We start from the raw sequence: 25,993 nt of genomic DNA, 5'->3' as shown, positions 1-25,993 counted from the left end.
AACGAGATGTCCATAACTGAGGCTCAAGAAACTGCTAAGAAAAGACTCAGAGCTCTGGCTACTGGGCTAAAGAGAAATATCAGAGAGGCAGAAGCCAAGGCAATAAATGTGTTCTCTGAAGAACCATCCTTGGTTTACAAGTGAATAAAAGCAGAAGGAGATAGCTGAAACTGGGGAAAGCTGGAAAAACATCTAGGAGAGTGAGATGAAGAGCATGAACCAGTCAACATCACAAAGGCAGACATCTAACCAGTCTCTGGAATGAAGAGATGAACAGCACCATCACCAAACATGACCTACATCTACTGTACCTATTTTTGTCTTTTTTTGGATTTAACATGAACTGGTGTTTGCTCTAATCATAATTTCCCTAAGGGTACCTCCCCAAGGCATTAATAAAGTTTGATTCTATTCTTCTATTCTATTCCTAAAGGAATAACAATTGTAATCATGACGGATCTTTCCAACCGCAATTACCTCTCTCACCACAACATGGAAACTCCTCTTAGACATTACATCAACCACCTGAGCAGGAACATAAGACAATACAACATCAGAGGTCTGTGTAACAAGAGTGCAGTCCTAGGAACAGTTAAGATATTGTGCAGAACCCTCAGAGTCCACGGCCTCTAATCGAGGTTGAGTTTAAGGAGCACACATGCCACCTCCAGGGAGTGGGACTTTTTTGTATATATATGAGCAGTACAAATCCAAGTTTTAAAAATCCCCACCACTACATGGATGAATTGTACAATTTAAAAAGTATTTAAAAAGTATTGAAATATTGAAAAGTAGTATTAAAAAAGTATAACACTAATCCATTTATTTAATGAATTCTTTGGCTGTATTGTTAAGACAGTAGCGTTATTCTTGTGACTGCAAAACTCTTGTTCACAGTGGAGGAGATTAAAGAACAGGAAAACAGAATTTGAACTGAGGAGGCTCTGGTCAGCAAGGACATGGCTTTGCTGTTGTAGAATTACTATATGAAAGAAATGCGCCCTGCGACAGACTGGCGACCGGCTGCGACCGACAGCTGGGATAGCCAGAAGAGAATGGATGGATGGATGTCACTCATGCTCAGCTATATGCCCTCTTACTATCCACAAACTGGGATCTTTGATAGACTGTAACACTAATTTCCAGAGAAGTGTTTGATCAGTAATCAGTGGTTTCTTAGATCTTGAACATAATCTACCCTGAAGCAGAAAAAAAGCTACATTGATGTTGTTTCTGTGAACAGCCATAGTGATCAGTTACAGCAGTGGTGGTGGGTAACACTGTGTTCAGATATTCAACGTCACAAGGCACTGTAATTGTATCTACATTTCCCATATCTGTGTGGCTAATGTAGGCTTTCGACACATTACGACACTATTGCATGTATACAAATGTTGATTGCTGGAGTGTGTGATTGTGATGACCTGACTCTGTCCAGATACCAATTGAGGCTGAATTAAAAGACATCATCATGCGTTGTCTCAGAGGTACCATTCGATGCGTAGCCCGGGTCATCAAAATGTCCCTGTCTGTAAATTTCTCAATCCTTAGTATCAGCACTACAAGTCTTAATGAAACACCTGCTATCATCTGGGTATTATAGAAACAGTGAGAATTGGAGATGAAAAACAACAGATGATATTTAGGAAATTGAGAATACAGTGTAAAGAGAGACATATGAATGAGAAGCTTTGTAATTAAACAAGAGACTACAAATAATTCCTCAGCATGCACAACAGAAAATCTTTATTCATGCCATTCCCATTCCTGCCAAAATCTTTAGCCTTGGATATATGTGTGTATTTCTCAAACAGTGTGTGTGCTGGATTTATATCCACAGTTGCTCCCTCCACTGTGAGACCTGATCCTGTCCTTACGAGAAGCTATTGGACTGGTTGTACTGAGAGATATTGAGTGTCTGCTGCTCTTCTCACTTACTCATCAGAATGAACTGTGATTTCACTTCTATGTGACTGTGTAAAATGCAGAGGTATCTATATCTTGCATTATCTAATCCTAAATGTTTCTTATACGCTCTTATATAAATAATTTAAAAAATGCAGTGTCTTGTTACAGTTATATATCTTTTTCTTGTCTGTTTGTCGTGCCCGCATGGCAGTAGGAAGATACATCACTGCAAGCTGCTTTCTCATATGTATCAGCAGATACATGGCTCATAAAATTCACAACACAGGGGATGATACAAATGTGCACTGTAGCTGTGTTGACTTTAAACAGATAGCAGATCCTTCACTCGTGGCTGTAAAAGCTGACAGTGAACTACATCTTCCTGTACTGAAGTATGAGTGATGTGAGTGACAAAAGTTCTCGCACTGCTGTCACGTGTCCAGTTTTCTGTTTCATAAGGAATGTCATGGTTACAGGTGTGTAAATATGTTTGTTTGTTCCCCGTCTCCCGCGTGGAGCCCGGGGGCTTGCTAGTAGAGATAAAACCAAAACAGGTTAACTGATAAAAAATGCCCCCAAAGGCATCAACAGCACAGATATAGCGGAAACTATCCACAGAGCAAAAAACTATTTCTGCTGTTGCGTTGTGGTAATTTGACATTTTAAATACTTTTTAAATCAGACAAAATTCAATCTTCACAATTCCAATTTTTTTTGAATGAATTGAACTGAACTGAATAAAAGAAAAAAAACAAGCTGTGTGCAAGCACTTGGGTGACAGTGGGGAGGAAAAACTTCATTTTGTCAATGCGCTTCATTTTCTTTTTGGGTTTTTTCTTTTTCTTTGCTTCCCCACTTTTGCTTGTTTCTCTGCTATTGGCTCCTGTCCTGTCTTATTTTGGTCCTGAGGATTTTCTAATTCAGTAATGCTGGCCTCTGTTTCTTGTTTTTTCCTTGTCTCTTGCAGAGACTGCAAAGTCTCCCGCAGTACGATCTTTTCTACGTCTGTTTCTCTGTGATGTTTGCGTTCTCCTATTTTTGCTTCTCTACGATTTCCAGGTAGGAAGCTTTGGTCTTTTCCAGCTCTTGTTTCAAGTTCTGTGTCTTCAAATCCTTTTTTCACGCAGGGCCTCAGTGGCGCAGAGTTTGGCTTTGAGCTCTGCGATCTCACAGCGGATTCTCTCTTCTTGTTCTTTGCGTTTTGCAGCTTCCTCTTCCTGATGTTTTTGAGTTTTGAGAATTGTTCGATCTCTTCATGCTGCTTCTTAGTTGTTTTCAGCTCTGTGGAGTCTGTGTGTGGAGCTTCTGCTGTTTGTGTTGAGGTCTCCAGACTCAGCTCTGCAGTGGTGTTAGCTGTCTTGCTGTATTCAACAGAAGCTTCAGTCACCTCAGGGGTGAAGTTCTCCTCAGTGTTAGACTCGGGTCTGCTCCTACGAGCCTCTCCCAGCTGTTCTTGAAGCTCTTGAATGGCTTTTTGTAAATTTCCTCTGCAGTACTTCAACTGCAGGTGAAGCCAGTGGTTCTGGGTCTTGTACTTTGTGGTTTGCAGATACCATTTTGCAGTGATTTTCATCACAGCAATCTCCTCTCTCATGTTATATGGAGGTCTGCTATCATTGGGTATAAAATGTGGATTTGGCTGATGTCTGAAAGATTCTTTGTCGTAATTATTTCCATCCTAATGAAAATAAGAGATTGTTTGAAAGTTTTAAGTTTAACACTTCCCAGTTGGGATATTTGGTTATTGTGTTGTATCAAACTGGAAGTCTGGACTGGGAAACGTTTTCATGGGCATCCACTCTGGACAAAAATGAGACTAGTCATTAAAAATTAGAAATTACTTAAAACATTTATTTACAACATCATGGATTTGTGTATTTCTGACACCGACTTCATTGGTGTGTCTAGTTTTTGTTCTTTTTTTGTCTGTCTGGTTTCTCTGTCCTCATTCTGTCTTGCTAGTCTTGTCTCCCGTTCCCTGTATTCAGTCAGTCTGAGTCTGTGTGTTTTCCATGTTTTCCTGTGACTGGCCTCTGTTTGTTTCCTGCTTTATTCTGATAGTCATTTGTCCTGTGTGCGTCATGTTCAGTTTTGTTTTGCCTGTCTCATCAGGTGCATAATGTTCAGAGAGGGTGGTTAAATTCCCTCAGAAGAATGATGGTCTGTGATCTTTTAAAGAAATCTTATTTATGTTTTCGACTCCATATTTTTTCTTAGGCTCTATTAGAGTACCAAATTAACCCCAACTTCTTATACTGGGCCTTGGTGCAGCTTAGTTCATCCACTATCTAACACAAAATAGTAATGACCCCTTTAAATGGAAGGAACTTCCCTCCTTTTTAGGTAATTCAAGTGGTCTAAAGATGGGGCATTATAAATGAAAACTGATGTAAGCTGATGTTTTCTGATATACGTCCAATTTTCAGTGAATGAATTTTTGCACAGACGTATTTTGACTGTGAAAGACTGCAAAAATGTGCCTTTGCAATAATGAACTATTCCTTTGATTTTTTTTTCAGAAGTAGGTCTTTGTTTGTTTTATTTTAGTCTGGTCTAACTACATCAACAATATGAATTAAAATACCAGCTCTTCTTTTCATCAAGAGTCAGTCAAGCTTAAGTAACCAGCAGAAAGGTCTTCTTCACAACCATTATGATTCTCGCCATCTAATAGGTCACCCCTTGATTAAATGTAATTACAATGAGCAATGTTTCAAATAGCAATTAATTAGCCTAATTAAACCAATGGAAAGATGATCGCTACGCTCTTAAAACTGACTATGGGTGCTTTAATTGGTGATTTAATGCACGCTGCAATGCAGGCCTGGTCACTGAATGGTAAAAATTACATTTCCATATTATTGCGTATTGACTGCTGTAATTCTTGTCAGAGTACAGTGCGGAGAAACAGTCTACTCTAAAATTTGTCGCACTGTAACGTATTTCATAACCTTTTTTCATGTCAGCCTCAGCTAATTTAGTTTGTCTATGTACTTGTACAGTATATACTGAGTCTGTATAATCCCATATAACATTTTCTATGCTATAATGTATGTTGTATTACATAGTCCATAATTTCCGATTATGCACTGTGCCCCTGGCAGTAGAGAACTGTTCGCGTTTTGCATGTTAAGGCAAAAATAACTAATAATAATAATAATAATTCAATTCAATTCAATTTTATTTATATAGCGCCAAATCACAACATAAGTCGCCTCAAGGCGCTTCATAGATACAGAGAAAAACCCAACAATCATATGACCCCCTATGAGCAAGCACTTTGGCAAGAGTGGGAAGGAAAAACTCCCTTTTAACAGGAAGAAACCTCCGGCAGAACCAGGCTCAGGGAGGGGCGGGGCCATCTGCTGCGACCGGTTGGGGTGAGAGAAGGAAGACAGGATAAAAGACATGCTGTGGAAGAGAGACAGAGGTTAATAACAGATATGATTCAATGCAGAGAGGTCTGTTAATACATAGTGAGCGAGAAAGGTGACTGGAAAGGAAAAGCTCAATGCATCATGGGAATCCCCCGGCAGCCTATGTCTATTGCAGCATAACTAAGGGAGGATTCAGGGTCACCTGGTCCAGCCCTAACTATATGCTTTAGCAAAAAGGAAAGTTTTAAGCCTAATCTTGAAAGTAGAGATAGTGTCTGTCTCCTGAATCCAAACTGGAAGCTGGTTCCACAGAAGAGGGGCCTGAAAACTGAAGGCTCTGCCTCCCATTCTACTTTTAAATACTCTAGGAACAACAAGTAGGCCTGCAGAGCGAGAGCGAAGTGCTCTAATAGGGTGATATGGTACTACAAGGTCATTAAGATAAGATGGGGCCTGATTATTTAAGACCTTGTATGTGAGGAGCAGGATTTTGAATTCAATTCTGGATTTAACAGGAAGCCAATGAAGGGAAGCCAAAACAGGAGAAATATGTTCTCTCTTTCTAGTCCCTGTCAGTACTCTTGCTGCAGCATTTTGGATTAGCTGAAGGCTTTTCAGTGAGTTTTTTGGACATCCTGATAATAATGAATTACAGTAGTCCAGCCTGGAAGTAATAAATGCATGAACTAGTTTTTCAGCGTCACTCTGAGACAGGATATTTCTAATTTTAGAGATGTTGCACAAATGGAAGAACGCAGTCTTACATATTTGTTTAATATGTGCATTGAAGGACATGTCCTGGTCAAAAATGACTCCAAGGTTCCTCACAGCGTTACTGGAGGCCAAGGTAATGCCATCCAGAGTAAGAATCTGGTTAGATACCATATTTCTAGGCTTTTCAGGGCCGAGTACAATAACCTCAGTTTTATCTGAATTAAGAAGCAGAAAGTTAGCGGCCATCCAGGTCTTTATGTCTTTAAGACATTCCTGCAGTTTAACTAATTGGTGTCTGTTATCTGGCTTCATGGACAGATAGAGCTGGGTGTCATCTGCATAGCAGTGAAAATGTATGCTATGTCTTCTAATGATACTGCCTATATAATGTAAACAGAATTGGTCCTAGCACTGAACCCTGTGGAACTCCATAATTAACCTCAGTGTGTGAAGAGGACTCTCCATTTACATGAACAAATTGGAGTCTATTAGATAGATATGATACAAACCACTGGAGTGCAGTACCTGTAATACCTACAGCATGTTCTAATCGCTCTAATAGGATATTATGGTCGACAGTATCGAATGCTGCACTAAGGTCTAGCAGGACAAGCACAGAGATGAGTCCACTGTCAGAGGCCATAAGAAGATCATTTGTAACCTTCACTAAAGCTGTTTCTGTGCTGTGCTGAGCTCTGAAACCTGACTGAAACTCTTCAAATAAACCATTCCTCTGCAGATGATCTGTTAGCTGTTTGACAACTACTCTTTCAAGGATTTTTGATATGAAAGGAAGGTTGGAGATTGGCCTATAATTAGCTAAGACTGCTGGGTCTAGAGATGGCTTTTTGAGTAAAGGTTTAACTTCAGCTAGCTTGAAGGCCTGTGGTACATAGCCGATTATTAGAGATAGGTTGATCATATTTAAGATCGAAGAATTAATTAATGGCAGGACTTCTTTGAGCAGTTTTGTAGGAATGGGGTCTAAAAGACACGTTGATGGTTTGGAGGAAGTAATTATTGAAGTTAACTCAGAAAGATCAATTAGAGAAAAAGAGTCTAACTTAACATCAATGGTACTAAGAGTAGCTGTAGATAATGTTACATCTGTGGGATGATTACTGGTCATTTTTTCTCTAATGATAAAAATTTTATTTGTGAAGAAGTTCATGAAGTCATTACTAGTTAACGTTAAAGGGATTGTTGGCTCAAAAGAGCTCTGACTTTTTGTCAGCCTGGCTACAGTGCTGAAGAGAAACCTGGGGTTGTTCTTATTTTCTTCAATCAGTGATGAATAGTAAGATGTTCTGGCTTTGCGGAGGGCTTTCTTATAAAGCAGCAAACTATTTCTCCAGGCTAAATGATGATCCTCTAAATTTGTAACACGCCATTTCCTCTCCAGATTACGAGTCATCTGCTTTAGGGTACGTGTTTGAGAATTATACCACAGAGTCAGGTACTTCTGATTAGAGACCTTAGTTTTCACAGGAGTTACAGTATCCAGAATAATAATAACCATTATTGCCAGTCATTGTCCAAAGCCTGCAGCCAGAAATATTCAGGGGGTACGCCTAACTCAAACCTCTGATAAATGTGTGTGTGTGTGCGTGTTTGTGTGTGTATGTATGTACTCTAGTGCAGTCTGGCATTAGTCACATCATTGTGATCCTCTTAGGCTAAAGTTTGAGATTTTTGTACAGTACAGTACAAATTTCAATACTGATTTCAAATTAGTTTTGCAAAAGAATGTGCAAAATGTGATATCTAGATATCTATGAAACCAGAGGGAGACAGGGAGATTTTGTTTTTTAATGTGTAATTTTGTTTGCTTCCCCAAATCCCACCCAACAGTTTATTGCAAAAAAAGGCCAAGCACAAAAAAAAAAACAATCTGAGAGAATGGCTGGTTGTGGTTGTACCCATTTAGTTTACCATGCTTCTGCTGTTATATTCCAGCAGCTTTTGCTCCTTTCAAGGACAGACAGAAAGCAGTATTAGAAGTGAGAGGCGGTGAACAACTCTGTTGTCTGTATTGTAGCCATTGCCACAACAGTCAATCCAACCATAGCAAATGAAAAAGTATACTTAGAAATCAATGAGAGGGTAACAACACAGTCAATTACAACTTAATTGACACATCCTAACAACTGCACACTAAACTACTCATTTTCAGAGCATTGAGTGGGTGTAGAGTTTGTTGTTATTGTTTGTTGTTTTTTGAGTGAAAGGTGAAAAAGGACCTTCATTTAAAAGGATGTATGACCGTCAGCTCAGGAGGGAAGGGTAAACAAGCCTTTGTGCTCGCCGTTTGTGAACTTTGTTACTCTTGGCATCATCATCATGTGTTGTTCTGTCAGAATAAGATAAAAGTCCTGCAGAGAATACACCGACCCTACCAACGTTACACATACACAGAAAGCAGCCTTGAAAGAAATGTAGATTAAAATGGTTTACTTTGTCAAAATAAGTGTTACTTTGATAAATAGCACTCATTGCGAAATGAACATGCATGAAATACACACCATAAAAGAGTTCCTGAAACATATGCAATAGGAAAAATCCTTTCATTTGAAAGCAGGGCACATCATCAATCAATCTTCAGAAGTTTTCTGATGACTCTGCGGTGGTTGGATGCATCAGCAGGGATGATGAGACAGAGTACCGGGCTGTGGTCAACTCCTTTGTCACGTGGTGTGAGCAGAATCATCTGCAGCTCAACGTGGCAAAGACCAAGGAACTGATCGTGGACTTCAGGAAGACCAGGAAACACTTGACCCCTGTTTCAATCCAGGGGGTCAGTGTTGACATTGTGGAGGACTATAAATACCTTGGAGTACACATTGACAATAAACTGGACTGGACTAAAAACACCACAGCACTTCACAGGAAGGGCCAGAGTCGTCTGTATTTTTTGAGGCGACTGAGGTCCTTCAACATCTGCCAGAAAATGCTGAGGATTTTCTATGAGTCTGTTGTGGCCAGTGCGATCCTCTATGCTGTTGCATGCTGGGGGAGCAGGCTGAGGGTCGCAGATGCCAACAGACTTAATAAACTAATCCGTAAGGCCAGTAATGTTGTGGGGATGGAGCTGGACTCCCTCAAGGTGGTGTCGGAGAGGCGGATGCTGTCCAAGATAAAGACAATGTTGGATAACACCTCCCACCCACTCCATGACATGCTGGTCAGTCACAGGAGCTCGTTCAGTGAGAGACTGAGATTACCGAAAAGCACCACTGAACGACACAGGAAATCTTTCCTGCCTGTGGCCATCTCCCTGTACAACGCATCCACTTAACACACTGGTTACTGCTACAACTACACATGTTTCTTTTCCAGCTATTTATTTATGAGTGACTTATGTATGTATGTATGTATATATATGTATATATTGTACTATTCTTAGTTAGCGGATTGTCTGTCTTGTCTTAATGTTGGTTTATAATGGAGCACTGTAACAAAAAATAATTTCCCCCAGGGATCAATAAAGTATTCTGATTCTGATTCTGATCATATGAACATTTGACCACTTATATTTAGCCCTGTTTGGTAAGACTTACACAAATGCACAAAAGGCAGCAAAGATGTGGCAATGTGAGGGAAAAAAGTAAACCCAAGTGAACTACTGCTGATACAGATGACGTAGGTGGAATCAAAGCATTTGCAAAAAGCCAACAAGAGTCCTTGCTTACACATTAATAAAGCTGAAAACTGTATAAAAACAGCTCTTTCAAGTGTTCTCATCCAGTTGTTTTAAACAACCAACGTGTGCTTGTAAGGTTGATATGAGTTGCTATGGACAAACTAAATGAAAAGTTGTCTATATGTAGCATAGTTAGTATATAAAATATCACGAATGGCCATCTATGTCCACTGTGAATCACCATTTTTTAAAAAGAGGGGGTGGCTTACGACACCAGGCGTCTGCCACCTACATTGCAATTTTGACCTCAATATGTCAACATGATAAGGGAGGCCTCACTCAAGATGTCACAATGGTTTTACCCGAAACCTCTGGCGATATTAATCCAGGTCTTTTTTCACACCTTGGCTCATGTGTTTACGTGCATAATTAATACTCTTACGGAACAATCCCACTGGGGTTTAAATACCTGGCACTCTTAGAACTGAAGAAGCATCTTGGATAAGAGGTGAAACTTCTTCACAAAACTTAAAGAAGCCCAGTAGCTTTCTGTCAAAGCTCCTTAAAAATTTAGAGGTTCTTTGTTTTGTCATTGAGCAGTTTTATTTTGATCAGTGTTAAGAGGGTAGGTTTCACAGGGATAGCTCAGTAGGTAGAGTGGTGGCCCCGTGATCGGAAGGTCGGGGGTTCGATTCCCCTGAACAGCTACCCTGAGGTACCCCTGAGCAAGATACCGTCCCTACACACTGCTGCCCACTGCTTCACTGAGTGAATGGGTTAAATGCAGAGAGCGATTTTCCCCACGGGGACCAATAAAGTACACTTTCTTCTTCTTTCTTTCACTTTGCTGTATTCAATTCATGTTGTGACTTTACTGCTGTAAGTTTTTCCATTTGGGTGTTTCAAATAGATGATAATGCTTCAGAAAGGACTCATCTTAACCAAACCCTAATAACCAAACCTTATAATCTGGTGAATCTGGTGAAGGTTTGACTATATGGAAAAGTAGAACTACGGAAAAGAAAAGAGCAGCAGGTATAAGCTCAAATGTCAATAAATGAGAGAACTTCCTTAGTGGCTAAAATGTCCAATTTCAGGACTTCACTCTTGTAAGGCCTTCTTAGCTGATATCATTGACTTGAATCAGGCTCATGTTGCCATCTGCTTCAGAGATGTTTTTGTCATTCATTCAGTGAGACAGCCAGCATGAGACTGAGCAGGAGTCTGATAAAGAAACTGAGAACCATGCAGACATCACTCCCCATGTCGGTCAAAATCTGAAGAGCCAACCTTATTGCACAAAGGAATGGGGTAATGAGAAATACTGTGAGAAGAGGACCTGGTTTCAACTGTCAGGCTGCCCTGCAGCTGAATGTCCATGAACCAGAGGTTGTTTTTGGTAGAGACTAAACCCTAGGGATTTCTACAAGGAGCTGACTGATCCTGCTTTGATGGAAGCTGTTTTACATGTGGTCAAGGACAGACGGGAGAAGATACTAGAGGACTAAAAAAAGGGGAAGGGAAAGTAAGAGAGAAAAGCAAGTTGAGGAGAGATAGTAAATTGAAGGCATGCACTTCCCTGAAACTGTACTTTTGTTGGCGAATTGCACATATTCGCACACATGCACAGCCATCGTTTTGTGGTGGGGTGGAATGGGAGTGGTGGTGGAGCCAAAAATTGATCCTTCCCAGAAGAAGCCAAGCAATCCAGCAGGTAATCTTACAGATAGATCTGCTGTCTAATAACCATCAAAAACAGTAAGACCGCTGCTGGATAACTTCCTGTCGTCACTGATACACTGCAACACAAAGATGCAGCACAGAGTGAAATAAAATTCACTGTGTGCTGTGGCTTCACTTCGTGATGTGGGAGACTGTCCCTCTTTAAAACAATCACTAAATCTATAACCATCAGCTGGAGGGTTGAGAAACAAGGAGTCACTGAAATGACAATGAGAATAAATACGAATAAGAAATATGATATCACATCAGTGTGCTTATTTTCGAAATCGACACAATCTAATCTATAGTCTTTTTCAGTGAATTAATGTTCTGATCTGTAAATATCATTAATTTTCCATTAAATATGCACTTGTGACTTTAGAGGAATGTCTCTTTAATAAACTTGCATTAATAATGGATGTTGTATTTTAATGGCACAAATCCCCGACAGTGTTGGAAGAAAGGGCATCTGGCATAAAAAAAAACGATCTATCCACCGTGGGATCAGGAAGTGTATGTTTTGCTTAATAATTTCATTCTTACTAACTTAGTATCATTTGTGTAATTTATTTTAAAGCATCCTGACAGATACCGAGGTTTTGCGGATAATAATTATCCAATTATTTTGGAGTGAAGAAAATGAAAGATTTTCTTACATCTTACTTACTTTCTAACCATTATTACTTTAATCGGAACAGTTTTGAAAACATCAGCGTTCTCATGTAGATATCTGATATATATTGTACGATCTACTGTACAATATAAAGCGCCTTGAGGCGACTGCTGTTGTGATTTGGCGCTATATAAATAAAATTGAATTAAATTGAAAATTGAATATTTATTTATATATTTATACAAAGCAAATTCATTATTGTCAAATTTCATAGTGATAGAAATTCTAGAATTTTTGTTTGCATTTAATTAAATAAGATTTATGTCTTATAATTGTGTGAAGCTCTTAAATGATTTTACGCAAACTAGTGGTAGTTCCCTAAAACTAGGAAAATAAGCTGTTTTGGTCTGACAGTGGCAGTTTTTATGAAACAGAACTAGCCAATTCTGTGTTTTTCTTTTTGATTGTTGCCGACTTTTTACAGGTCTTCTTTGGAGTTTTAATGTTGCTGAGTGCACTTGGTGTGTTTACAGTGTTTCAGGGTCGATCAATACAAAACCTACTTGGTTACTCCAGCTTAACCTGCAGGAGATTGTGCTTGCAGTGTGCTTTGCTGCTACACAGGAGATAAATTCATGAAATGCAGGAATAAAATCAGCTATCATAGATGATGAGCTCAAAAGGCGGTGCTTTGATTATTGAGCATGGAGGCATTTGTGTTAGCCCTTTAAATCGCAAACGATTAAAGAAAGGTGTTGTACTGCTTCAGAACCTTGTTGATGTGACACAATCAGTTAAACTGCTCTACTTACTTGGTCTGTTGAGTAATGGAAACGGCAGAAGTCTTGATTGCAAACTGAGGTTTCCTGGTGTGTCTGAGTCCATTTCATAGGAACTCTGGGAGATGAAATTAGGTTAGTGCATGATTGCTCAGTTCAAAACCACCTTTATAAAACTAATAAAATGCATCTGCATAATTCTGTCCTCATGTGCACAGTAAGGCAGCACCCTAACATTGGAAGCCGCAAAGCTTCAGTCAAACATTCCAGTGTTTTGGTCAGCTGATGCAAGAAACCTAAATCCGAGGTCGTCAAAGATGGACAAGCGCTTATTGATTGAGTTGTTGCCAAAGTCTTTGCCGGGTGGCAATGTTGTTCTGGGGGAGTCTGCCAGGCGACTTCTCTTGAAAGAAGTTGTTCTTGGCCAGTAAAGAGGCCCATCCGAGAGGGCTTCATTCAGAAGCGCTCACGTATGTACTGTCAGTATATATGGCCCAAATGTTGATGACCCCTCATTCTTCAACACTTTTTACTGCACTGCCTGAACACCTAGACTGCTCACCTGTTCTTGGGGGCAACCTCAACTTTGGACTAAATGAAGTACAGCTGGAACTCAGTGCAATAAGCGATCCACAAATATAGTTAAACACTGGACTTTGCGACGCATGATGTTTTCTTCACCCTAACCATAGGGAATATACTTTCTTCTCACATGTCCATCAGTCTTTCTCACGTCTGGATTATTTCCTAGTCAGCAGCTCACTGTTGAGTGACATTTCAGACACTGAGATACAGCCTATAGCTGTCAGCGATCATGCTCCTGTGGCTTTAACTGTAGTAAATAAGGAGGTCATTCCTTATTTTATCAAGTTTTATCAAGTAAAAACTGGAGATTTAAAACATTATTGCTTAAAAATGAAAATGACCTGCCTGGAACATCAGCATCTGCTCAGAGATTCAGGAATTAGAGGGAACCATTAAATCCTTAGAAGAAGCCTACATGACCACGCTGGATCAGCAAATGTTGAGCAAAAGCAAAACTAGAATTACATGAAATTATTGATAAAGGGAAATCAATTCTTAGTAGTACAAAGACTTTTTGAACCTAGTAACAAATCAGGTAGATTTCTACCTAACCAGTTAAAGATTAATAAAGAAAAAACAACTATATGTTCTGTTAAAGTCTTAACTGGAAATACAGTATATGATCCTGATAGAATAAAGAACTCTTTCAGGGACTCTTACAATACTTTATATTCACCTCAGATAAACCCAAAGACAAAATTGATCAATTCTTTGATAACTTAACCCTTCTCAAATTATCAGACAGTCAAGCAAGCAAGCACTGGATTTACTGCTGACATCAGTTGAACTCCAGGAAGCCCTAAAAAATATGCCCAATTAAAAGGTTTCAGGCCCAGATGGATTTCCAGTAGATTTCTGTCAGTCAGCTTTGACCACAACTTCTGCTCCCAGATATGTTTAAAAACCTTTAAAATAACTAGAAACCCCAATCTACAATTACTACAAAAACAAAATCCTGCATAGAGTGCACTATACAGGTCAAGAGATGTTCAGGATGGGTTTCCCTTTGCTCTTCTAGGAATGGGGGCCGCGGTTCTCCTTGTGATGGTCCTCCTGGCGCTCTCATGCTCTGGGAGGCCTCTGCATGTCTGGGGCCCAGATCTTACCCATTCCACTCCCCCAGGACGATCACCACACCCACTATTAGACACATATGTGTACACACAAGTGTCCACACAGGTGTAATGCCGTAATGCTCCACTTGTGAAAGTAAATCTGTTTGACGTTTTGCCTTCAAACAACAATTCTGATTGGTACACAGCTGAACAGAACAGGAAAAAAAGTATTTTTATTTAAGTAACTGTAATACACCATATCATGTTTATTTTAAGTTATTTTTAGAATAACAGTGGTAGGAATGCCATGTACTATGAGTTCACTGGAAATATAAAATCCTGCTCCATAAGTTATTTCAGTGACATTTCTCAAATCCTCCTCACCACGCAGAGTTTGTCCAAACAATAAAGAGCTATATTATCCTTCAATTCAGTTCAATTCAATTCAATTCAATTTTATTTATACAGCGCCAAATTACAACAAGAGTCGCCTCAAGGCGCTTTATATTGTAAGGTAGACCCTACAATAACACATACAGAGAAAAAACTCAACAATCATATGACCCCTTATGAGCAAGCACTCTGGCGACAGTGGGAAGGAAAAACTCCCTTTTAACAGGAAGAAACCTCCGGCAGAACCAGGCTCAGGGAGGGGCGGGGCCATCTGCTGCGACCGGTTGGGGTGAGAGAAGGAAGACGGGAAGAAAGACAATCCTTCAACAACAAAGAGTAGGACAAAGTGAAATAGTTTATAACACTTCTCTGTGACCACAGTCAAGGCACAAAGGACACAAAGAGATTTTCTGGTGCACGTTTATTAACAGTGATAGCTTTTCAGCTGCCCTCACATACACAGCCAGCACAGCTCCAGCTTTGTTGCACAGCTGCAGCCCCGTCTCTGTCCTCCTCTCCTCACCAGGTCTCAGCACGCTACTGAAAAAGGGGAGGGACAGTTGTATAACCATCATCAGCTGTGTCCACCAGCCTTCCCATGGCACTGCCCCTCAACCCGCTGCACCACCCTTTCCCTGCAGCTGAGCCAGAGACCACACCCCACCACATAGCTATATTGCATAAATGAGAGGCATTGATTATTTAATAATAATTAGAAGGAAAATGCATAAATTCAATTTTATGACTTCATATGTTTAGGTTTTTGCATTTATATGTTTAAGGTGATGTAAAGTTAGGCCAAAGTACTTTAATTTGAACTGAAATATATATGTACTAAATTGTTAACAAAAATGTATTGTCAAACTATCACAACAAACTGCTTTTTAACTGCTTAAAAATTAGGATTCTTGAGAAGCCCTAGTGCACAGAATGTGTTTTCAGGAAGAAAAAGTGTTCTATCAGAGCAGTTATCCTGTTCTATTGTCCACATTGCTTTTTTCACCATACTGACTGGAATCCACCAAAAACAAATTGAGCATTTTCAGACACATGGCCTGCACTGCCCTCTGAACACCCAACCTGTCAGAGCTTTGCAAAAGAGCAGCTAAACTCCAGTCACAGACCACAGCTCATGACACTGAATAAACACTGGTCTAAACTTTACAGCCTTAAAAAATAGCCTGAGTTAGAGCTAAGTTAGTGTATAAATGAAGAGAGAGGGATGGGTATTTGTCTGTGTTACAGAGATGACATTTGATAATTATATTCCTGGTAAATATTTCTGCTATGAAAACTACTTCCATAGGAATCAATAAGATAAGTAGCAGCCAGGTGCTGTTAATGAAATGCACTTGATTAATTGATCATCAGCAAATGTTACCACCTCTACAAAACCAGAATTTTAGGCAATTTGCACATGTGGAACAATCAGGTGTTTGTTAAGGCAGTACCATAATCTGCGTAACCACTGCGAAGCAAACACATCCCGATGAATGGGGGAGGCTGAAGCTCAGATAGTAGAGCAGGTCATCTGCTAATTGCAAGGTTGGTGGTTCGATCCCTCCAGTCTGCATGCTAAATATGCTTGCAGGATACTAACCCCCATTCTAACATGAATGTGTGTGAATGTTAGATAAATAGACAGCACTTACATAGAAAGAGCATAAATGAATGGGTGAATAAGGCAAGTTGTATAAAGTGCTTTGAGTGCTCAGAGGGGAAAAAAAAAAGTGCTATCTAAGAACCAGTCCATTTACCAATCCTCAGAGACTTTGGGAAAAAAAACCCAGCTGTATCTCAGATTCTACAGTTCAAGTTCAAGACAGGAGAGTTAGAAGGCTTGTTTGGTTGAGTTGCCAGCAGGAAGTTGCTTCTCTAAAAACGGAGGAGGCTCAGGTTAACAAAGTTCCCACAAAAAATGGGTGTTTGTGTTCCAATGTTGTACCTCCACCAACGCTGTGGTGGGACCTTAAGAGACCCATGCATAAATTAATGACCACAATCTTCAATTAACTCAGACCTTCCCAAAGTGTGGGGCCCGCACCCTAGGGGGGGGTGCAGAGCCATTGCAAGGGGGGGCCCGCTGTACGAAAAGGAAAAAAAAAACGCTTGGACACTGCTTGCATAATGGACAGGTTTTTGACGGGGCTCCCACACAAATGCAAAGCAGGAGATGAAGCATTGCTGAATATGTTTCTAAACCAGCTTCATTCTAAGCCAAAGACTAGAAAATATGGTGAAGCATATCTGACGTTACGTGACCAACTCTGTATTCATTGTCCACACCTAAACGCAAAAAAGGAGTTTTAAAAAATCTCAGTTTTCGGTGATTCGAAACGCCATTTACATGTGGACGAAAGGTCCAAACACATAGAAACAGCTGCGTTTTCAAAAATACCCGTGTAGGTGTGGACGTAGCATAAAAGAGTTAGTAGTTTATTTTCTTTCTTACTACCTGTCATTTATTGCAGATTACTTGTATTTAGTTAATTGTTTGAGGTGTTTGAGGTGTGAAATGTTCATTCACATAAGTGCTTGCTACCTAACATTCACACACACGTTCATACTCCGATGGATGTATCGGAGAGCAACATGTGGGATATTTGGCACACAGACTGGAGCAGACTGGTATCGAACCAACCTTCCGGTTAGTAGGTGACCTGCTCTACCACCTGAGCTACAGCCACTCCACATTGTAAAGAGAAGTGGGCAAAACTCCCTCTACAGCAATGAGAATGTTTGATAAAGTCATGCTGAAAATGATTACTTCAGCTTATTGCCGTTAAATGTGATTTCCAATAACATCTTTGAGATAAAAGCTGATTAAAAAATGTGTGACATGTTGTCGAGGTGCAGATCTGCAGGTTGGCAAATAAATGTAAATGAATGAATTCATTCATCATGACATGAACAGGTGGTACGTGCACATTTAAAGAAGCTAAGTGAAGACTCAAATGAGGACATGATGTGTATGCATATTAATTGTCACGGTCCTGGGTCGGTTCGACCCAGCATTTTGAGTTTCTTATGTTTTGGTTTATTTTTGCATTATGGATTAGTTCTTATTCTCTGGTGATACTGTTTTGATTTTAATTATATTCTGATTCTTTAGTTATCCGATGATGATGATGTTGATGATGATGATTTCTGGTTTAGGTTTTGTTATCTTGCCCTCATGTTTGGTTTAGGTTGCCTGTGCTTAGTCTTCTCTGCCCATATGTCCCTCTGTCTGTCCATGACGTCATTATGCCTGTTTACGAGTCTGTGTCTCTGTCTGTCGTGTGCTTCCTGTTTTATTTTGTAGGTCTGTGTCCTATGTCAGTGCGTTCAGCGTTGTGCTCTCCCTGTCTCGTCAGTGTAATCAGCGTCAGCCGTGTCTCCCAGCTGTTTCCTCTTCGCTCCGTTCACCTCTTGTATTTAGTGTCTGTGTCTTCCCCTACTCGGTGTCGCGTTGTTAACGTCTGTTCACCCTCGCTTCCTCTGTGTGTTCCGTTTGCCAGCCAGCCTACCTGCCTAGTTATTCTGTTCTTCCAGTTTAGTTAGTGTTTTTCTGTTCTGCTTCTTACCAACAATAAAGCTGTGTGTTTTGAGTTACTTTCGCCTCAGTGAGTCCTGCATTTTGGGTCCTCTCTTCCTGCCTGCCTACACACAGACATGACATTAACACAAGTTTAATATTAAATTCAGAAATGTAAAATGCAAGATAATACATATTTGACAGCAATCTTTGAGCTTGCTTCATTAAACTTAATTTTGTTTAATGTTTTTAGATGAATAAAGACATTTCCGCCAGTTGTTAATAAAAAATTCACCAGAACCCAGAAAAATGTGTCCAGCAGTATAATTTGCTGTGAGCACTTTGTGTCTGAAATAACAGTTTATTTGTTTTAGAGATGCTGCTTATAATATACGTTGTCAGGGTAAATTCATTTTGTAAATGATTAAGATATTAATCATTTGCAGCTGTGACATCAGGTCACAATATAATCTGAAATCTGCCTTCTATTCATTTAAATTATTCAAACTTTGGGAAATATTAACAACATAGAAGATCCCACCACCCAGGCTTTAGTGGAGGCTATTGAAAACCTCTAAAGCCTCCAACAGACTACATTAACTCTCCCAAATGCTTAACTTTAAATGTAGCCTCTTTACGTCTCCTTAATCCTAATTAGAGAAATTCTTTAAAGGGGTGTTAAGTCATCTAATGGGTGTTTTATTTACAAGGCTTGAAACTTGAAGCCACAGAGGGTGGCAGAATAGTCTATGAGTCACTGGTATTGATCAACAATCCCATTAAAGCCGCTGCAGATATTTTATGGCTTCTACCGATTTCTTTTTCACTGTCCTCCCTTTACCTTTACTGCCCTCCCTCTGTGTAACAAAGGCTAATCTGTCAAAGTCTGGCCCAGAGGTGGAAGCGTTTGAAAAGCTCTCATTAAAGTGGCATTCAAAGATCCAGACACGCAGCTGGAGGTACATTGAGCCAGTATCCATACCAGTTAACCCTGTTTACCTCTTCACAAAGGAACCTAATCTTTCAGCAGGCCTCTTGCTGGTATCATTTACAATCAGTGTCCCTTTTTCTTTCAGAAGTGCACAGATGCTTTCAAAATTATATCCATCCCTCCCTGCTCACTGCCCCAAAATGTCACTGGGTTCATTTTAACATCATGGCTCTTCATTCATATTGTTAAAATAAATAAATAAATAAATCCACAAATAAGTACACGCTCCACACAGCCATTCACACTCAAAACACTGTACATAATCCCTCTGATCTCATAGCATTTCCTTCGGGCTGCTCTGACACAAACAAAAGCACAGGTTAATATAATTTTCTGAATACACCTTCAGCCAGCACCGATGCGTTATGAGGTTAGAAGTTTAGAGGGCTGCACAGTGTGAGTGTGCACATCTCTGTATGCTGATATATGTGAGGTTTTTAAAGCCAAATTGTGTCTGACAGGTTGACAGAACAATGGAAAGTAGCCTGTGTACTTCTGTCAGGATTTATGTCAAACTCCAGTAAAAGTATCCACACTCTGCCTTCTGTTGCTCATCATGCTCTTCTTTCTCTCTCACACACACACACACATACACATAAGCCCAAATAAATAAAATTAACTCAAAGACATGCTTTCACCCTTGTGAAGCTGAATTTAGCAGCTGTGACAGGTGAAATCATTTATTTACTGGGGTGCATACTGAACAGCATGGCCTCTCACCAGCTCTCTTGTTGGCTAGAGATGGCAGCCTCACCTCGGAGAGCCTGTGACAGCTGTGGGCAGCTGGTCAAAAGGTTATTGTGCCTTCTGCATACACACACAGAGGGAGGCACACAACATCATAGTGGTTCGAGCACCTGCTGTTTTTTTGTTGTTGTTCAATTCAGTTCAGTTTTATTTATAGAGCACCAATTCACAATAACAGTTGCCTTATGGTAAATACCCTGCAATATTAGAAAGAACGCCAAACCATAATGCCCTGTATAAGAAAGCACTTGGTGACAATGGGGAGAAAAAAAGTCCCTTTTAACCCTTTAAGACCTACCATAGAACCAAGTCCGCCAGACCTTATATTATATTTTTACATGCTGTAGTGCCATTTTTGGGAGAATTTCAAGTTGCTATACAATAATACAACCATTATAACCCAAATTTTAATAATATGTATGCATTAAGTGCATAGTAACTACATAAATTGCAAAAAAGTGCAATAAACTACAAAAAAATTAAAAATAGTTTTTGTTTTTTTAACATATATTTCTAGTTAGAGAAATTTAAGAGGCTTATCCCTCAAAACTGTAAATACAAAGAAGTTGCACAAAATAGTTTCCCACCACAGGATCTTTATTTTGAGTGTCTTCATAGTTTTATTTTTGAAATACATAAATTTTTATATACTGCAGGAAAAACGAAAATAAATATTGTAATGGAAATTTGCAAAAAAAACAGCATGTGCATCAAAATAAACTATTTCCAGCAGTGTAATTTGAGTTCTAAGCATGCCAGCAATGATACAGAAAGTCATAAAGTCAAAGATAACTTTTAAAAACACCAGTATAGGTTTATGAGGCCCTGAAGTTGAAAAAAAAAACTACATTTACGTGAAAATGACGTCACTTCCGGTCTCGGGCAGCTAATGAGATGATGATGAGATAACCTTTATTTGTCAGTTGCAGGTCTTTTGCCCACAACCGAGATGACAGACCTTGCCGACTGTACATACAATACACAAACATCACATTGGGGAGACAGGTCAGGCTAGGTAGCGAGGAAAAAAACATCGAAATGTGTAACACAGAAGGATAATACAGGAATGCACAGATATCAACACACCATAGGAACATGGGAAACATGGGAAAGAGTTACAGTGTGTACATCTGATCTGGGACCGCTGCAATCTTTCGACTGCGCCTCCACTGACCCGGTGTCCACATCAGAGGGGAGGTAAGCGTTGGAGGTAGCGTTGGATCCGGGGTAGGGAGGGTGATGCATCAGTGAGTGCTTATCAGTATCAGTATATGTATGTGTGTGCGTGTCCATAGTTCAGCTGAGACAGTGACCTTCGCCCTGCCAGGCTAAGTAAACAGTCTTCCAGCCAACCCAGGTGGCCTTGCATGGAATGGGAAGGAACAGACTCAACACAGTCGTTATTAGGGAGTTTTTGTTCCAGCCTTGAGCTCCGGCCTTGAGCCCACAGCTGGCACCGAAGGGGTAGCCGGATTATGATGGTAATTTTTCTTTGCGACAACTCATGAGAATTTCAAAGCTGTTCTTTAACACTCCGACACTGGTCTCTCAATCTCCTGTTGGAGAACCGCGAGCTTCCCGATGATGGTATCAAACTTGCTGGTGTTTTCATTCTTTTGCCCAAACAGCCGATTCTGAGAACTCACAACTGCAGTGAGCTGTTCCGCGATGCAATCCAACTAATGGCAGACATGCGATAGTTCACGCTGACGTCTATTCCAATGTAGGAAGTGTTACGAACAGCTGATCGGATCGGCAAAGCCTGTTTCTGGAATATTATGTTTTTGTTGCTGCAAGCGCTTTTCATGCAATTTTTGCAAAGCTATATGTGGAAGGAAACCGTGACCGAGGACAAGCTGATGGCATAAGATGTAAGTACAACTCCTACGGTTTCATATGCAAAAAAAATTATTGCGCTAGCTTACGTGGTTCCAGTTCTACAGGTATTTAAAAATAGTTATGCAAAACAGAGCGTGCCTGCTCTGACCGGCTTTAAAGGGTTAAGAGGATGAAATCTTTTTGGAGTTTTTTGGGCTCAGTAACATGTTTTGGATCCTATTGAATAAAAAACGAAGTCTGTTTTATAATTTTTGACTATAACGAATTGGAGTTCATTAGCATATTTTTCGGACCATAAGGCACACCGGATTATAAGGCTGTGATGCCACAGTGTTCGTATTACTTTGGGACCTGAAGTGGACGGAGTTTTGGAGCCAGATTACTCTGCGAGGCTTCTGACTACGGTAGCAATCCAACCAGCAGTGCGGCTTCATACTTACCAAAGTTGTACTAAAACATTTTTGACAGATTTGAGCATCGTGTACCACATAAAATTGGTTCGAGATAAGTAAGCACAACCAGAATTCATACATAAGGCGCACCAGATTATAAAGTGCACTGTCTATTTTTGAGAAAACTGAAGGGTTTTAAGTGTGCCTTATAGTGCGGAAAATATGGTATCTTTTAGCTTCATAGTGGGCTCGTTTGTGAAAAAGGCTGTTTAAAGGTCTCTTATGTTTTCTTCTTTTGGCACGATAAGTAAAAATATATTTACTACCAACACTGAATTCTTTAACTTCATGTCTTCAAGTCTGTTCAAAAAAATCTAAATACCACATATGTGTGTAAGGAGTAATCTTAGAAATTAAGTTTCTAATCATTCAGAATCTGAGTGTACATCACAGACCTGTAGCAATGGCACAATTGACCTAAATTTTACTAACTTAAACAAGAATTCATACAGACTAACTATGTAGGCCACAGTAAGTCCAGTGTTTTGAACTTTTACTCAAATTTTTCTACATTTTTTGGAGAAAGAACATTTTATTTCAGAAAACATATAGATGAGAATATTCTTTTAGGCTGGTACTTGTGAACTAGGCAAACTATTATCTTTACTCAATGTAATATAATCTATTAAAAGGAAAAGGAAAAAACACCCCTTTATGGTAATGTAAAATATTTAATGTGAGCCTGCAAATGTTGTCTGAGCAACATTACTATGGAAAAGCCTGTTCAGTTTTGTGTCATGCATAAGGGGGAAGAAAGCACCAAATTGACACATCCAATGCACTATACCAAAAAAAAAAAAAACAGTTGGTATCACCTACATTTAAGAAGACACTCAATTAAAGTTTCAGGAAGTCATATTCATATTTTAAACTTGGAAGCTTTATAGACTTTATAATTGTAAACCAGCAGAAGCAAGGTACTTAGTAGGTGCAGAGTTAATGTAAGCACTGCAACAGTGTAGTCAGATACCTGTATGTTTAATTAACATTTAATTTTCAGCTTGTAGTTGCAGGTGTCAACATTAATTAGACTGCCCTTTCCAGCTGTGGCCTTCACAGCCAATATAAGCGGATTATTATATTTAAGCTCAAGTGAATCATTTTGAGTTGTAGGTGAGTGCAGTTTATATTAAATGTTTTTTTATTCCATAGTGGATTTTTCTTTACCAAGCTCTTTATCAGGAACACCATGCTAATAATAATAATAATAATGGATTGCATTTACAATTCCACTATTCAGTCACTCTTACATTCATACACTGGTGGAGGCAAGCTATAGTTGTAGCCACAGCCGCCCTGGGGCAGACTGACAGAAGCGAGGCTGCCATATCGCGCCATCGGCCCCTCTGGCCATCACCAGTAGGTGAAGTGTCTTGCCCAAGGACACAATGACCAAGACTGTCCGAGCCGGGGCTCGAACCGGCAACCTTCCGGTTACAAGACAAACTGTCAACTCTTTGAGCCACGATCGCCCATGTACCATGTGATAGGACCTGTATTTACAGTCCTATCATTCTTGGTTTCCAAAACATTTTGAAGTTCTTCTTTGGGTTGCTGTTCTACCACATCGCAAAGATGGTTTGCTGGGTTCAAGTGAGTTACTCGGGGGTCCCACTGAACAAACTGTCATATTGTGCTGGATGATGACATTAAAATTAAATATCAAACTGTGCACACACAGGTAAACATGGGCATCAAGAAGCATTTAAACCCCACCCACCACCCTTGAAATTGGATTTGTTTGGTACTTATTCCCAATGAAGCTTTTAAATGACTGTTTGGTCATTTCCTGCAAAGAAGGATGTCTTTGGACACTCCTTACACACATGATTATTGAAAAGTAACAATATCTAATAGACAAATAACAGGAAAGTTAGTTAATGTAAAGTGGAAAATAGTGGCCTTGGCCCATTTTTATTTGATTTTTTTTTGAGTTGGACAGGGTTTTGTGTTGGTGCCATTACATTTAAAATGAGTCAGTTTAAACATTTGAATATTGGTTTATAAGATTTGCAAATCATTGCTTTCTGTTTTTATTTGCAATTTACACGCAGTAGAAATTTTGTGGAGTTGGGTTTATAGGTGTACTTGGAGACAGCCACTGATCTAACTAGTAAACTTGTCTCACTAAGAAATTAACCAAAATGCCTTGTACAAATAACAGTCTAAAATACCAATATTAGGTAGCGTACAGATACTCTGTTTTATGTCTGTTATATGTACATGTTACAGTATCAATTTTGGCATTTAAGTTTTTATTGATTTTGCAAGTTTTTTGAAAACATATACTTAAACCTGTATAAGAGGGGGGAAAAATACACAAAAAACACAAGAAAACTGCTGGTGTGCACCCCCCCTATAAAAGTCTAAGAAAAGGAAAGAGAAACTAACAGTGGGTTCCAAGAGAAGAAACACAGAAACGAGCAAATTAAATTGAGAGTAAAGTAACATTTGGACCGGTGGTCACAGTTAATAATCCTTCAGATTATGATATTATGGTCATGATTTCCTGTTTGCTTCAGATAGCTCCAAGAGTAGTCCCAATGTTTATCTTTTTCTTCTGCATCATTTTTAAGTTTATTCAGCATGGACTCATAGGAAGCAGTCTCTGCCATTACTCTGATCCAGTCTTTCAGCTCAGGACGTACTATGGTCTTCCAGTGCCAAAGGATAATCCTCGATGCAATTACCAGTCCACCCATAACAACCGTAAAAATATTATTATGAATTCTTGGAATATGAGACTGGTCTCCTAACAAACACAATTCAGGAGTTAAGGGCACTTCTAATCCTCACCAACCTTTTAAAACTGTGACGACTTTTAATAGTATCAATTTAATAGTTTAGTAATATCAGTATAAATTTTTATTAAACGTTTTACATAAATACCCGTCTGTTACAGCTCAGAGATTAACAGAATGAATGTAATGAATATGAATGCAGACAAAATAGAAAAATATGTATGTTTTTCTCTGTGTGAAAGAAAAATAAAACAATAATTTTCTTTATCATCTTTTTTTATTTTACTCATGATAGGAAAGGAAGTTTGTTATAATTGCACACTATCAGCAGTAATATAATGAGCATTACTATCTCTATTTTGCTCTCTCTCTACTTATATACGATGATATATTATGATGAAATATTATGATGATATGCCACATCATTTATCTTCTCTGTTGTACTAATATATATAGCAAAGTAGTCTTAATGACCTTATAGTACCATATCACCCCATCAGAGCACTTCGCTCTCACACTGCAGGCTTACTTGTTGTATTTAAAAGTAGAATGGGAGCCAGAGCCTTCACTTTTCAGGCCCCCCTTATGTGGAACCAGCTTCCAGTTTGGATTGAGAAGACAGACACTATCTCTACTTTTAAGATTAGGTTTAAAACTTGCCTTTTTGCTAAAGCATATAGTTAGGGCTGGACCAGGTAACGCTGAATCCTCACTTAGTTATGCTGCAATAGACGTAGGCTGCCGGGGGATTCCCATAATGCATTGAGTATTTCTTCGTCAGTCACCTTTTTCACTCACTATGTGTTAACAGACCTCTCTGCACTGAATCATACTTGTTATTAATCTCTGGCTCTCTTCCACAGCATGTCTTTATCCTGTCTTCCTTCTCTCACCCCAACCGGTCACAGCAGATAGCCCCG

The 25,993-nt window shown here is 39.4% G+C and overlaps 1 protein-coding gene across 4 annotated transcripts in view; it reads left to right on the top strand.

Moving 5' to 3' along the window:
* Positions 1–25,993, top strand: part of LOC308393858 (beta-1,3-galactosyltransferase 1-like) — a 197,818-nt gene that overhangs the window by 137,310 nt on the left and 34,515 nt on the right. The window contains exon 4 of one of the 4 annotated variants that reach the window (XR_013971041.1): positions 898–1,814. The exons of the other annotated variants lie outside the window; for them this stretch is intronic. The gene's annotated coding sequence lies outside the window, so the exon portion shown is untranslated. Of the gene's footprint in view, positions 1–897; positions 1,815–25,993 lie in introns of those variants that run through there. 4 annotated transcript variants of the gene reach the window in all.

Source organism: Rhamphochromis sp. 'chilingali' (assembly GCF_963969265.1).
Source record: "Rhamphochromis sp. 'chilingali' genome assembly, chromosome: 3".
In the NCBI taxonomy this organism is placed as follows: domain Eukaryota; kingdom Metazoa; phylum Chordata; class Actinopteri; order Cichliformes; family Cichlidae; genus Rhamphochromis; species Rhamphochromis sp. 'chilingali'.
The sequence above is the reverse complement of the archived record's forward strand: the minus strand, read 5'-3'. Positions and strand labels throughout refer to the sequence as shown.